Source organism: Schistocerca serialis, chromosome 7, assembly GCF_023864345.2.
Source record: "Schistocerca serialis cubense isolate TAMUIC-IGC-003099 chromosome 7, iqSchSeri2.2, whole genome shotgun sequence".
NCBI classification, from domain to species: domain Eukaryota; kingdom Metazoa; phylum Arthropoda; class Insecta; order Orthoptera; family Acrididae; genus Schistocerca; species Schistocerca serialis.
In genome coordinates this window covers 376406672-376419282 of record NC_064644.1, presented here as the reverse complement: position 1 = coordinate 376419282, position 12611 = coordinate 376406672, and the positions used below count along the sequence as shown (strand labels likewise).

Here is a 12611-nt window from a genome sequence, read left to right as displayed (position 1 = left end):
TACTTCCACGTCGCCTAACAGGCCGGAAATTCTTGCTGGTGACTTTGCCTCTCTTGCTGGAAGAAATGCCATTGACGATTCGAATGGCTATGTGTCTGCTACGTGATGGTGCTCCAGCCCACTTCACCTTTAGTGTCCGGATGCATCTTAATCTTCCCTGACCTATGGATCGGCCGAGGGAGTCCAGTTGCATGACCTGCTCGTTCATCAGATCTCAAACCGTGAGATTTCTAGTTATGGGGCTGTCTCAAAAGTACCATTTATCTAGAACCCATTCCAGATGTGGACACACTGGAGTGGCGTATTCATGCTGCCATTAACACTGTTCGGATGCAGCACGGCCGACGTGAACGTGTGATAGAGAACATGCTACGGAGCGTACACTCATGTCTGAGGCACATGGAAACCATTTTCAATACATACTGTAACTGTAGCTGCGTGATACAATGCGCATTAGACATCAGTCTCTGTAACAATGTATGACTGAATAAGTAGTCTCTGGGTTAGAAACCATGTATTTCCAGACATCAGTTGATTATACGTTTTTGTTCCGTATCCTCTCATCGTTCAATCCCCAAGGTTAGAACACGCTGCAAAAAATCGCCCTCTATAGCAACATGGCAAGAAGAGAAATCGACCTTCACTGGAAACCCACATGTGGCTGCCTAACTACCATGGACAAAAACACAACTAATTAATAATTTTAGCGGTGCCACTAATATCATAAAGGTTTAGTTGTGCGCTATTGCATTACGCCTATAGAAAAATTCTTCAGATAGGGATAATCCACGTTAATGAACAGTCGATGTGTAAATATAAATCCACAGATAATATGAAATATTAGTTGAAATGAATCAGAAGTAATCCACAAGGACAGAGATGTACCGTAAGAGAAGAATTAGAATTAATTTCAATTTTATTTAAGACAAGAACAAGCTATTAGCAATGGTGACTTCACAAATGACTAATAATATTCAAAATAAGTAAGCTTAGATTTTAATAAGTTATTGCCAGTGACATTGTCTAGAGCACTGATTCGTTTATGGAAGCTAATCTTCCACATCCAGTCAGTTCTCTAAAGACTATTGGCTACCTTATGCGCATAATGCTCCTCAGTGACATTTGTCCGTACTACATATACAACGATTAAGTTTATGACAAGCTGATGCACTAAAATAGCTCCGATCAAAGTGACTGCAAACAACGTTATAGCTGACACAATCGGCTCAATGGCCGTTCACCCCTTCCCCCAATAGGAGAGCTAACAAATGACTCCGGCTCTGGTCTGCATTGCTTTCCTCAAGTACGTCACACGACCAACCTATCTAGTCAAATGGATTACTACACGCATGAGCATCATTCCAAATAGACTTGTATACAGGTTTCTTTAATCACGCCAACTACGTACCAGGATTGCCCAGAAAGTAATGGAACGCATTTTTCCTTCACAAATTCTTTATTGAACATAATGAGAATTACACAAACGGAAGAATGGTGTTTTATCTAGACACCCTATTTTTCCACGTAACCTTCCTCCCGTTCTATGACCTTACTGCAGAGAGAAACAAGGGCGTGTATGCCCTGTCAGTACCAATCCTTGTCCAGGTGGCGGAGCCAGAGCTTCACTCTGTAAATCAACTGCTCATTGTCCTCAAAATGTCTCCCACGAATGGGATGTTTTAATGGCCGAAAGAAATGTAAGTCCGAGGAGGCTAGGTCTGGGCTGGAGGGTGAACGGGATAACACTGTCCAACCCTGTTTTGCCATGGGTTCAGAAGTCATCAGACTTGTGTCCTGCAACAAAACGCCCCTCGGTTGCTGTAGCTCCGAAGTCGAACGAAGCGCACCTTGAGTTTTGTTAATGTATTGAAATGTTCTTCTGAATTAATGGTACCGCCTCTTCGCATCGCATCAATGAGAATCACGCCTTCACAGTCCCTGATCACTCCCTCGACTGTCGTTTTGTTTCAGTCTCGAAATGGTGAACACAGGTTTCATCACCTGTAAAAACCTGTGGCAAGAAGGCCTTCTCCTTAGCTTCAAAACATTGCAACTAATCAAGACAAATGTTTTTTTCTGTGCTATTTGTAATCCACCGTTAGACACTGCAGGACTCATCTTGCACACACTTTTGAATATCCAAGAGCACGGATAATTCCATCCACACTTCCTTTGCTGATTGACAGATGCAACCCCAACTGTCGAATAGGTATGTGTCTGTCCTCGCGAATGACAACATCAGCTCGCTGCAATATGTCCGGTGTGACAACCATGTAACGTACATCACCTACAGACGCCATTTTGAAACTGTGTTGCAGTCATCCTGTCAGTCGGAAGTGACGGAAACTTGGTGCGCTCGCTCAGCAGACTTCAAATAGTACGTACGCAACGTTTCACATAGGTAGCAGTGTTTTCGACTGAGAAAAAATATGAGGTGCAGTACTTTCTGGGGAACCGTCGTATAATATCCACTTGCAAACATTCCTGATAGAATAATAATCCTCTTTTGTTACATATTTTCGAAATTACAGACCAATACCCCTAACTTTGGTTTGCTGCAGAATCCTTGAAAGAATTCTCAGTTCGAACAAAAGAAATTTTCATGAGACTGAGAAGCTTATGTCCACGAATCTTCATGGTTTTAGAAAGCACCGCTCCTGCGAAACTCAGCTTGCCTCTTTCTCAGATGATATATTGCCAACTATGGATGAAGGGCAACAGGTAGATTCCATATTTCTGGATTTCCGGAAGCATTTGACACGGCGCACCATTACAAGCTATTAACAAAGTTAGGAACATGTGGTATAAGTTCACAGATAGTTGAGTGGCTCGAATACTTCTTAAGTAACAAAAACTATTTTGTTGCCCTCGACGGCGAGTATTCATTAGAAACAAGGGTATCGACAGGAGTGCCCCAGGGCAGTAAGACGGGACTGCAGCTCTTCTCTGCATACATAAATTATTTGGCACACAGGGTGGGCAAGAACCGGCGGTTGCTTGCTGAAGGTGCCGTTATGTGTGGAAGTTGAGTGACTGTAGAAGATACGACTTACACAAAATTTCCAGTTGGTTTTATCAATGGCAGTTAGCTCTAAATGAGGGAAAATGTAAGCTAATGTGGATATGTAGGAGGGCCACAACTGTAATGTTCGGATACAGTGTTGGTAGTGTCCTATATCACGCAGAGAAGTCGTTTAAATATCTGGGTGTAATGATCTGAGGCGATATGAAATGGAACGAGCTTGTGAAAACTGTGGTAGGGAGGGCGAGTAGTCGACTTTGCTTTATTGGGAGAATTATAGGAAAGATTGGTGCACCTGTAAAGGAGATCGAATATAGGACGCTGGTGCGACGTATTCTTGAGTCTTACTCGAGTGTTTGGGATCCGTACCAGGTCAGATCGAAGAAAGACATCGAAGCAATTCAGAGGCAGGCTGCCACATTTGTGACCGGTAGATTCAGACAACACGTAAGTGTTACGGAGTTGCTTCGAAAAGTCAAATGGGCATCCCCCGAGGGAAGGCGACGCTCTTTTCGAGAAACACGACTGAGAAAATTTAGAGAACCGGCGTCTGAAGCTTGAAACTTCCCCTTTGAACAATTCATACAAGACTATGCTTAAACTGACACACAATGTTTTTTAGCGCAACGCAATCTGACTTTCAGAATTCCCTACAAAAGAATGGCCCTGACTATGCAAACTAGCCACAGACTGCACACAGCACAGCCAGTGATTTTCATACAGAGGTGGCGTTACCAATAAAAAAACCTAAACAGCCTACTTACAAGCTGACTGCCAAACGACTGTACTGTCGTCACATACATTGCGCGTAAGGAGTATGACAGCAAAACATGAGAAATTAGGGCTGATACCCAGACATATAGCTAGTAGTTTTCCCTCGCTCTATTTGCGAGAGGAACAGGGAACGAAATGACTAATCGTGGTACGACCCTCCGCCCGCCCTGTACGTTGGCCTGCATTGTGTCTATGTAGATGTTGATGTAGAATGTTAACACAAACGGAGGTATGTGTACTGCGTTCTTTAAATATCGTCTATTAGACTTATTCCACAAATACGAGGGCTATCCACAAAGTACATTACGTTTTGGAATTAAAAGTAAATAAAGTATTGGAATTTTTTTATTATATACAGATGAAAGCCACACTTAAATACTACTTTTCTACATAGTTGCCATTTAAATTAAGGCACTTATCGTAGCGATGGACGAGCTTGGAAATTCCTTCGTCGTAAAATTCGGCCGCCTGCGCCTTCAACCACGTGGTTACCTCTTCTTGAAGCCGTGCGTCGTCATCAAAACGCTGCATAGCCAACCACTTCTTCATTGCTGGGAATAAGTGGAAGTCGCTCGGTGCCAGGTCGGGACTGTACGGCGGATGAGGAAACAACTCCCACTTAAAAGATTCGAGAACTTCACAAGTGGCATTTGCCGTGTGGGCCCGGGCGTTGTCGTCAATTAGCAAGATCTTTGAGCCAAACTTTCCCCTGCGCTTGTTTTGTATTGCACTTCTGAGGTTGTGCAGAATTTGGCAATACCTTTGAGAGTTTGTTGTAGTGCCTCTTTCCAGGAAATCCACAAAAATCACACCTTTTCTGTCCCAAAAGAAGAAGGTGCAGGCGGCCGAATTTTACGGCGAAGGAATTTCCAAGCTCGTCCATCGCTAAAATAAGTGCCTTAATTTAAATGGCAACTATGTAGAAAAGTAGTATTTAAGTGTGGCTTTCATTTGTATATAATAAAAAATTTCCAATATTTTACTTATTTTTAATTCCAAAACGTAATATACTTTGTGGATAGCCCTCGTATCTTATAAAATAAACATGACAGTAATAGACAATAGTATAAACAGACCATGCCATGGCTAACCTTGCTTATATATCTGTGGTCAGCAATAATATAAATAACACCGCATGGTGTGCGTCTTTGTCGTCTTCCTCTAGAGCTGATAGTGAGAGGAACCTGTGACGTAGTATTTTATGAATGGGTAGACTTCACTTGTCTGTATCTAGATTTAGCCGCCATTAGAGGAGAAATTACAAACTAATGTAAGTTGAATTATTTTTGTGGTCTAAATACATTACAAAAAAAATGGTTCAAATGGCTCTGAGCACTATGGGACTCAACATCTTAGGTCATAAGTCCCCTAGAACTTAGAACTACTTAAACCTAACTAACCTAAGGACATCACACACACCCATGCCCGAGGCAGGATTCGAACCTGCGACCGTAGCAGTCCCGCGGTTCCGGACTGCAGCGCCAGAACCGCACGGCCACCGCGGCCGGCTAAATACATTACAACTGATCAAAAGTGTGTATTACTAATGTAATTTAGCTTTCCCATGTCATCTATAATATTTCTTTAAAGAATTTTCAGCATTTTTAGCAATGATCGCTGGTGTTGCTGGGCTGTGCCGCGACCGAACGATTTGCAGCGGCGGCACATTTAAAAAATTGTTCCGCTAAGAAAAGTTAACCAAACCCGTAAATCGGGAGCAGATAAAAATTAGCAGTGAATTAAGAAAATGTTTTTCTTTTACAGCGATTCTGAGACTGACCGAATTTATTACTAGTTTCACATTTGTGCATTCATAAGCGGATAGTTAACGTTGAAATTTAACAATTTGTTGGTTCTTTCAAATAACTTAAATGTATAGTGAAGTGTGTTTTATCAATGATAATTAAATGTCGGCTTGGCAATATTTAACCATTTTCTGCTAATAGAGACAGTCTTGTGGTCCATAGCTAACGCCGGGAAAGAATTCAGTAAATATTAAAAAAAAAAACCACTCCATTTGGAAAATGTGTGCCAAGGCCGAATTATGTAAAGGATTTAATTCTCAACTAAATATTCTTAACCAGTTAATATGAATTTATCAGCATGATAGGGTTGACTAAGTTCACGTAATTTTAAATGTACTTAATTCTGTCTAAATGCATTTTTATTACCACACGTGAATAATAGGTTCTACAACAAAGTTCGTACTGACTGAAAGAAAGAAAGAAAAAATAACAAAAAAAAAATTATAAAAAGTAACTATTTAATTAATTTTTTTAATTAAATTTCATTAAACACCGAAAAAAGTTCTGTAGATGATGGGGACAAAATGATAAGAGAATACAGTTGTGTTAGAGGAACGACGTGGTGGCCACTAAGAATCTTCATGGAAATGACAGATATTGCAGCGCTGAATGCATATATTCTGTACACTCAAAGATTTCCTGAATGAAAGAAGAATAATCGAATCCGACGTAAACTCTTCACGACTGAACTGGCATCTGGAGTCAGCAGAGACAACATGGAAGAAAGAAAGAGCCAAAAATATCAACGGTCTTCATAGATATGTACAAGATGCACTGAAAGCTTGTGGTATTGCAATTCCTACAGCATTGATGCGGACCCAGTGTTCCAAGTTACCAATGCCACGATACCAAGATTGGAAGAGAAACGAAGATCGGAAAACAAGATCCTTTTGTGTAACGTGCAAGAAATCTGTTTGTAATATACACAGAGAAGATACTGCTACTGTGAAGTGCAAGCAGTGCAGAAATATATTTGACCGAAAAGTTTAAAAAAGTCTTGTGTTATTTTACTGCAGTGACTCTTGAGGTATGGCCTAGCGGGTCTAGGCGCCACAGTCTGGACCCGCGCGACCGCTACGGTCGCAGGTTCGAATCCTGCCTCAGGCATGGATGTGTGTGATGTCCTTAGGTTAGTTAGGTTTAAGTAGTTCTAAGTTCTAGGGGACTGATGATCTAAGCAGTTAAGTCCCATAGTGCTCAGAGTCATTTGAACCAGATTATTTTAGTGAAAGATATAAAAAAAATTTGTACTGTGTATCTGTGATCTGATTAAATACTTCTAATAACCTGAAAAGCTGTTTTCAGTACTAAATAAACCCATTCAACGGAAATAACGAAATCTGAGAACAAAAATTACAATAAAACACAATACTCTTTTGGGGTAGTCCAAATATCCCGCTAGGTAAAATAGAGGTATGAAAAAGCTTGGTAACGGGAGGGTTAAGCAATGGTTGGCCTCCATCTTCCCCACACGCCCCATCTGTCTCCCAAACTAACTTAGAACCTAGGAAGGTTCACGCTCATCCTGATAAATAAGAACTGTTTTAAACACTCCTCGAAATGGAAAAAAGAACACATTGACACCGGTGTGTCAGACCCACCATACTTGCTCCGGACACTGCGAGAGGGCTGTACAAGCAATGATCACACGCACGGCACAGCGGACACACCAGGAACCGTGGTGTTGGCCGTCGAATGGCGCTAGCTGCGCAGCATTTGTGCACCGCCGCCGTCAGTGTCAGCCAGTTTGCCATGGCATACGGAGCTCCATCGCAGTCTTTAACACTGGTAGCATGCCACGACAGCGTGGACGTGAACCGTATGTGCAGTTGACGGACTTTGAGCGAGGGCGTATAGTGGGCATGCGGGAGGCCGGGTGGACGTACCGCCGAATTTCTCAACACGTGGGGCGTGAGGTCTCCACAGTACATCGATGTTGTCGCCAGTGGTCGGCGGAAGGTGCACGTGCCCGTCGACCTGGGACCGGACCGCAGCGACGCACGGATGCACGCCAAGACCGTAGGGTTCCTACGCAGTGCCGTAGGGGACCGCACCGCCACTTCCCAGCAAATTAGGGACACTGTTGCTCCTGGAGTATCGGCGAGGACCATTCGCAACCGTCTCCATGAAGCTGGGCTACGGTCCCGCACACCGTTAGGCCGTCTTCCGCTCACGCCCCAACATCGTGCAGCCCGCCTCCAGTGGTGTCGCGACAGGCGTGAATGGAGGGACGAATGGAGACGTGTCGTCTTCAGCGATTAGAGTCGCTTCTGCCTTGGTGCCAATGATGGTCGTATGCGTGTTTGGCGCCGTGCAGGTGAGCGCCACAATCAGGACTGCATACGACCGAGGCACACAGGGCCAACACCCGGCATCATGGTGTGGGGAGCGATCTCCTACACTGGCCGTACACCACTGGTGATCGTCGAGGGGACACTGAATAGTGCACGGTACATCCAAACCCTCATCGAACCCATCGTTCTACCATTCCTAGACCGGCAAGGGAACTTGCTGTTCCAACAGGACAATGCACGTCCGCATGTATCCCGTGCCACCCAACGTGCTCTAGAAGGTGTAAGTCAACTACTCTGGCCAGCAAGATCTCCGGATCTGTCCCCCATTGAGCATGATTGGGACTGGATGAAGCGTCGTCTCACGCGGTTTGCACGTCCAGCACGAACGCTGGTCTAACTGAGGCGCCAGGTGGAAATGGAATGGCAAGCTGTTCCACAGGACTACATCCAGCATCTCTACGATCGTCTCCATGGGAGAATAGCAGCCTGCATTGCTGCGAAAGGTGGATATACACTGTACTAGTGCTGACATTGTGCATGCTCTGTTGGCTGTGTCTATGTGCCTGTGGTTCTGTCAGTGTGATCATGTGATGTATCTGACCCCAGGAATGTGTCAATAAAGTTTCCCCTTCCTGGGACAATGAATTCACGGTGTTCTTATTTCAATTTCCAGGAGTGTATTTCACTCATGATTAAGTGCTGCCACTCCAATTGCCTCTGAAATAGAATCCCCATCGCCGTACAGTGAAGAAGAAAAGGTGAAAGTGCATGTGAGAATACCATAGAAACTTGAAGAGTAATAATAGAAAAGAGAGTTTACTCTGAGGTGTTAGAAGTCATTGGATATCTTCTAATATCGCGTCGGACCTTCTCTATCCTGGTGTAGTGCAGCAACTCGACGTGGTATGAACTCAGCAAGTCGCTGGAGGTTCCTTGCAGAATTGTTGAGCGATGCTGCCTCTATACTCGTCCATAATAGCGAAACTGTTGCCAGTGCAGGATTTTGTGCATGAATTGACTTCTAGATTATGTCCCATAAATGGTCGACGCGATTGATGTGAGACGTTTTGGGTGTCTAGAACATTCGATCGAATTGTCCAGAATGTTCTTCAAACAACTGCGAGCAACTGCGCCCAGGTGACATGGCACATTGACACACCTAAGAATTCCATCCTTATTTGGGAACACGATGTCCATGAATGGCTGCAAATAGTCTCCAAGTAGCCGAGCATTAACTTTTTCAGTCAATAAAAATCGATTACCTTGACCAGAGAACCCAGTCCATTCCATATAAACACTACCAATACTGTTATTGAGTCAATAGTAGCTTGAACAGTGCATTGCTGACAACTTGGATCCATGTCTTCACCGGTCTGCGCTATACTCTAACCTTACCATCAGCTCTTACCAACTGAAATCGGAACTCATCTGACCACGCTACGGCTCTCCAGTCATCTAGGGTCCAACTGATATGGTCACGAACCCAGGAGAGGCGCTGCAGGCGATGTCGTGCTGTCAGCAAAGGCGCTCGCGTCGGTCGTCTGTAACGACAAATTTCGCAGCTCTATCCTAGCGGATTGGTTCGTCGTATATCCCAAATTGATTTCAGCTAGTATTTCGAGCAGTGTTGCTTCCCTATTATCGCTGACAACTCTACGTAAACGCCGCTGCTCTAAGTCGTTAAGTGAAGGCTGTCGGCCACTGCGTAGTCCTTGGCGAGAGGTAATGCCTGAACTTTTGTATTCTCGGCGCTCTCTCGACACTGTGGATCTCGGTATATTAAATTCCCTAACGATTTCCGAGGTGGGATGTCCCACGTGTGTAGCTCTATTACCATTCCGTATTCAGAGTCTGTTAATTACCGTCGTGCGGGCGTAATCACGTCTAACAACTATACACATGACTCAAGTGAGTATGTGTGAAAGTTCCGCTAGTCCAATGCCCTTTTAAACCTCATCTCTCTAATGAGTACACTATCCTACTGTGATTGTATCATTGTCACATGATAAATCATCCACTTCAGCTCTCATCTACGCATTCAAGATATTACATTTACAAACATCGAAATATATTTTTTGCACGATATAATGAGATTCAGACCCAAAATGTATACGCTTGTACAAAACACTTTAATAACCTACCTGCTGCGTAAAAGTAAGAAATTTGAACCCAAATGTTATTAAAAACGAATGGACCCCCCATGTTAGCCGAGAGCGCTAGTAAGTTGCCATCTGGACTCTGGTAGGTTCGCTAGGCCCGGATCGAACCCCCCTGGTGGACTACCGACTTCAGTCGGTGCGCCATACAGCCTAGATGTGGTTTTTAGGCGGTTTTCCACATTCCACTAGGTGAATACAGGGCTGGTCCTCACTTTACGCCTCATTTACACGACTTGCAGACATCTGAACACATTCGCACTATTCCATGCAGACTGGATGCAGACAGCTGGGGTACACTCATTCCATCTTGGGTTGGGGGGGGGGGGGGGGTACGGAGTGGTGGCAGGAAGGGCATCTGGCCACCTATTAAAATTCACCTTGCCAGTTCTGTCCCAACCGTGCCGACTCTGCGAAACTGCAGGACATGGCACCAGTAACAGAAAGAAAGGATGTCATTAAAATTAATTGTTACCACTCGTGGGCAATCACTCCCATCTAGTATTTGAGTACCCAGAATACAGAAGTGCGGACCACATTTTGGTATACATGAAATAATGCTAGGAGGCACTATATTTTTTTGTATAACACTGCCTATATTAATAGATACTGCTGTGTGTTGTGTACTCACTGTGTCATTACACTTCGCGGATAAGTGTCAGTGGATCATGACATTTCATTAAACAACCCTCTCATGTTTTCTGTGCAGGGTTAGGTTTGGACTGTACGAGGTGTATTTCAACAGTACAAACAGGACGAGGACGCCGAAAGACTCGGCCAGCTTCATGGCAGAAGTCTTCAGCAGCAAGCAGCTACCTGACCAGTACAGCCTGTGGGAGGTACATCAGTATGTTAACTCTCCGTTTCCTGCCAGATACAAAATGCATTACTGTACACGAAGCAGTAAATGTATTGTCTGCAACTACTTACTGTTGATGCACTGCGTATACAATTAAAGTTCTGAAAACAGATGTTTGCACTATAATCTCTTATTTCCCTTCACTTCAGCAAGAGCAACATCGAGCAGCAAGAGCAAGCTGAAGCAGCATAGTTTTCCACTCGTGGCCTCGCTTGAAGCATAAAATAGGAAAAATACAGGATAGCACCAACCCAGTCGGAATACTGATAACGTGAACAGATCTAAAATAAATCCGATTCTGTAAACATTTCTTGAAATTTTTATAAAAATCGAAATACATACTCAGACTTAGGTCCATTTGTCCTATTAAAGGCTAAAATAAATATAAAGGAACTGTAGAAACATTATTTTTTCGATAAATTTACGAATAAACTTAGGAGGTCTAAATATATATGGATTCTACATGAATCAATATCTATATGAATACTCTGCAATTCAAACACAACTGCCTGCAGAGGGTTCGTCGAACCATCTTTAGACAATTTCTAAACCGTACCCACTGAACAATGCACGGGAGAAATATATACATATTTTCGTGCAAGCCCTGATTTCTCTTAATTTATTACGATGGTCATTCCTCCCCACGAAGCGGTTGTCAACAAAATATTTTCCCACTCGCTGAAGGAGGCTGCTGATCGCAATCTCTTGAAAAGACGTCACCGCCACGGAAAACACATTTGTTTTAATGATTGTTACCTCGACTCGTTATCATATCTGTGGCACTCTCTCCCCTACTTCGGAGTAATACGAAACGATCTATGAACTTTTTCGGTATTTCCGTCAATCCTATTTGGTAAGGATCCCACACGGCGCAGCAGTGCTTCAAAAAGAAAAAGGCGGACAAGCCCAGTGTAGGCAGTCTATTTACCGGATCTATTGCATTTTGTTAGTGTATGTCCAATACAACACAGTCATTAGTTCCCCTTCCCCACAACATTTTCTATACTATAGTTCCAATTTAAATTGTTCTTCATTGTAATTCCTAGATATTTAGCTGTATTGACAGCGTCTAAATTTGTGAGGTTTATTGTGTAGCCGTAATGAAATGGTTTCCTTTTAGTACTCATGTACACAATTTCACACTTTTTATCATTTAGATTTAATTATCACTTTTTATGCCATACGGTTGTCTAGTTTAAATTATTTTGCAATAGGATTTAACACTATGTTGACTGTACTCGACAGAAAATGGCAGTATCACCTGCAGACAGCCTCAGATTGTTTCCTAAATTGTTTCTATAAATCAGTAACAGTAGAGGACTTATAACACTTTCTTGGGTACCGCCATACATAACTTCTGTTTCACTCGATGGCTTTCCGTCAGCTACTACAAATTGTGGCAGTTCTGACAGGAAAACACGAATCCCGTCGCACAACTGAGACGATACGCCGCAGGCGCGCAATTTCATTAGAAGCTACGTGTGAGGCACAGTGTCAAAAGCCTACAGGAAATCTAGAAATATTGAATCATTTTGAGATCCCCTGTCAATAGCACTCATTATTTCATGTGAGCGAAGAGCTAGTTTTGTTCCAAAAGCAAAATATTTCCCTATACAGTGCACGCACAGATGGTTATCTTCTTTGTAATTCATAACGTTAGTAACCACTATGTTTTCCCGCACCCTACGAAATATCGGCGTT

General features: G+C 43.3%; 1 pseudogene; it reads left to right on the top strand.

Moving 5' to 3' along the window:
- LOC126413105 (myrosinase 1-like) overlaps positions 1 to 11102 on the top strand; it is a 65568-nt pseudogene extending 54466 nt beyond the window's left edge.
- Positions 11103 to 12611: the final 1509 nt, after the last annotated feature.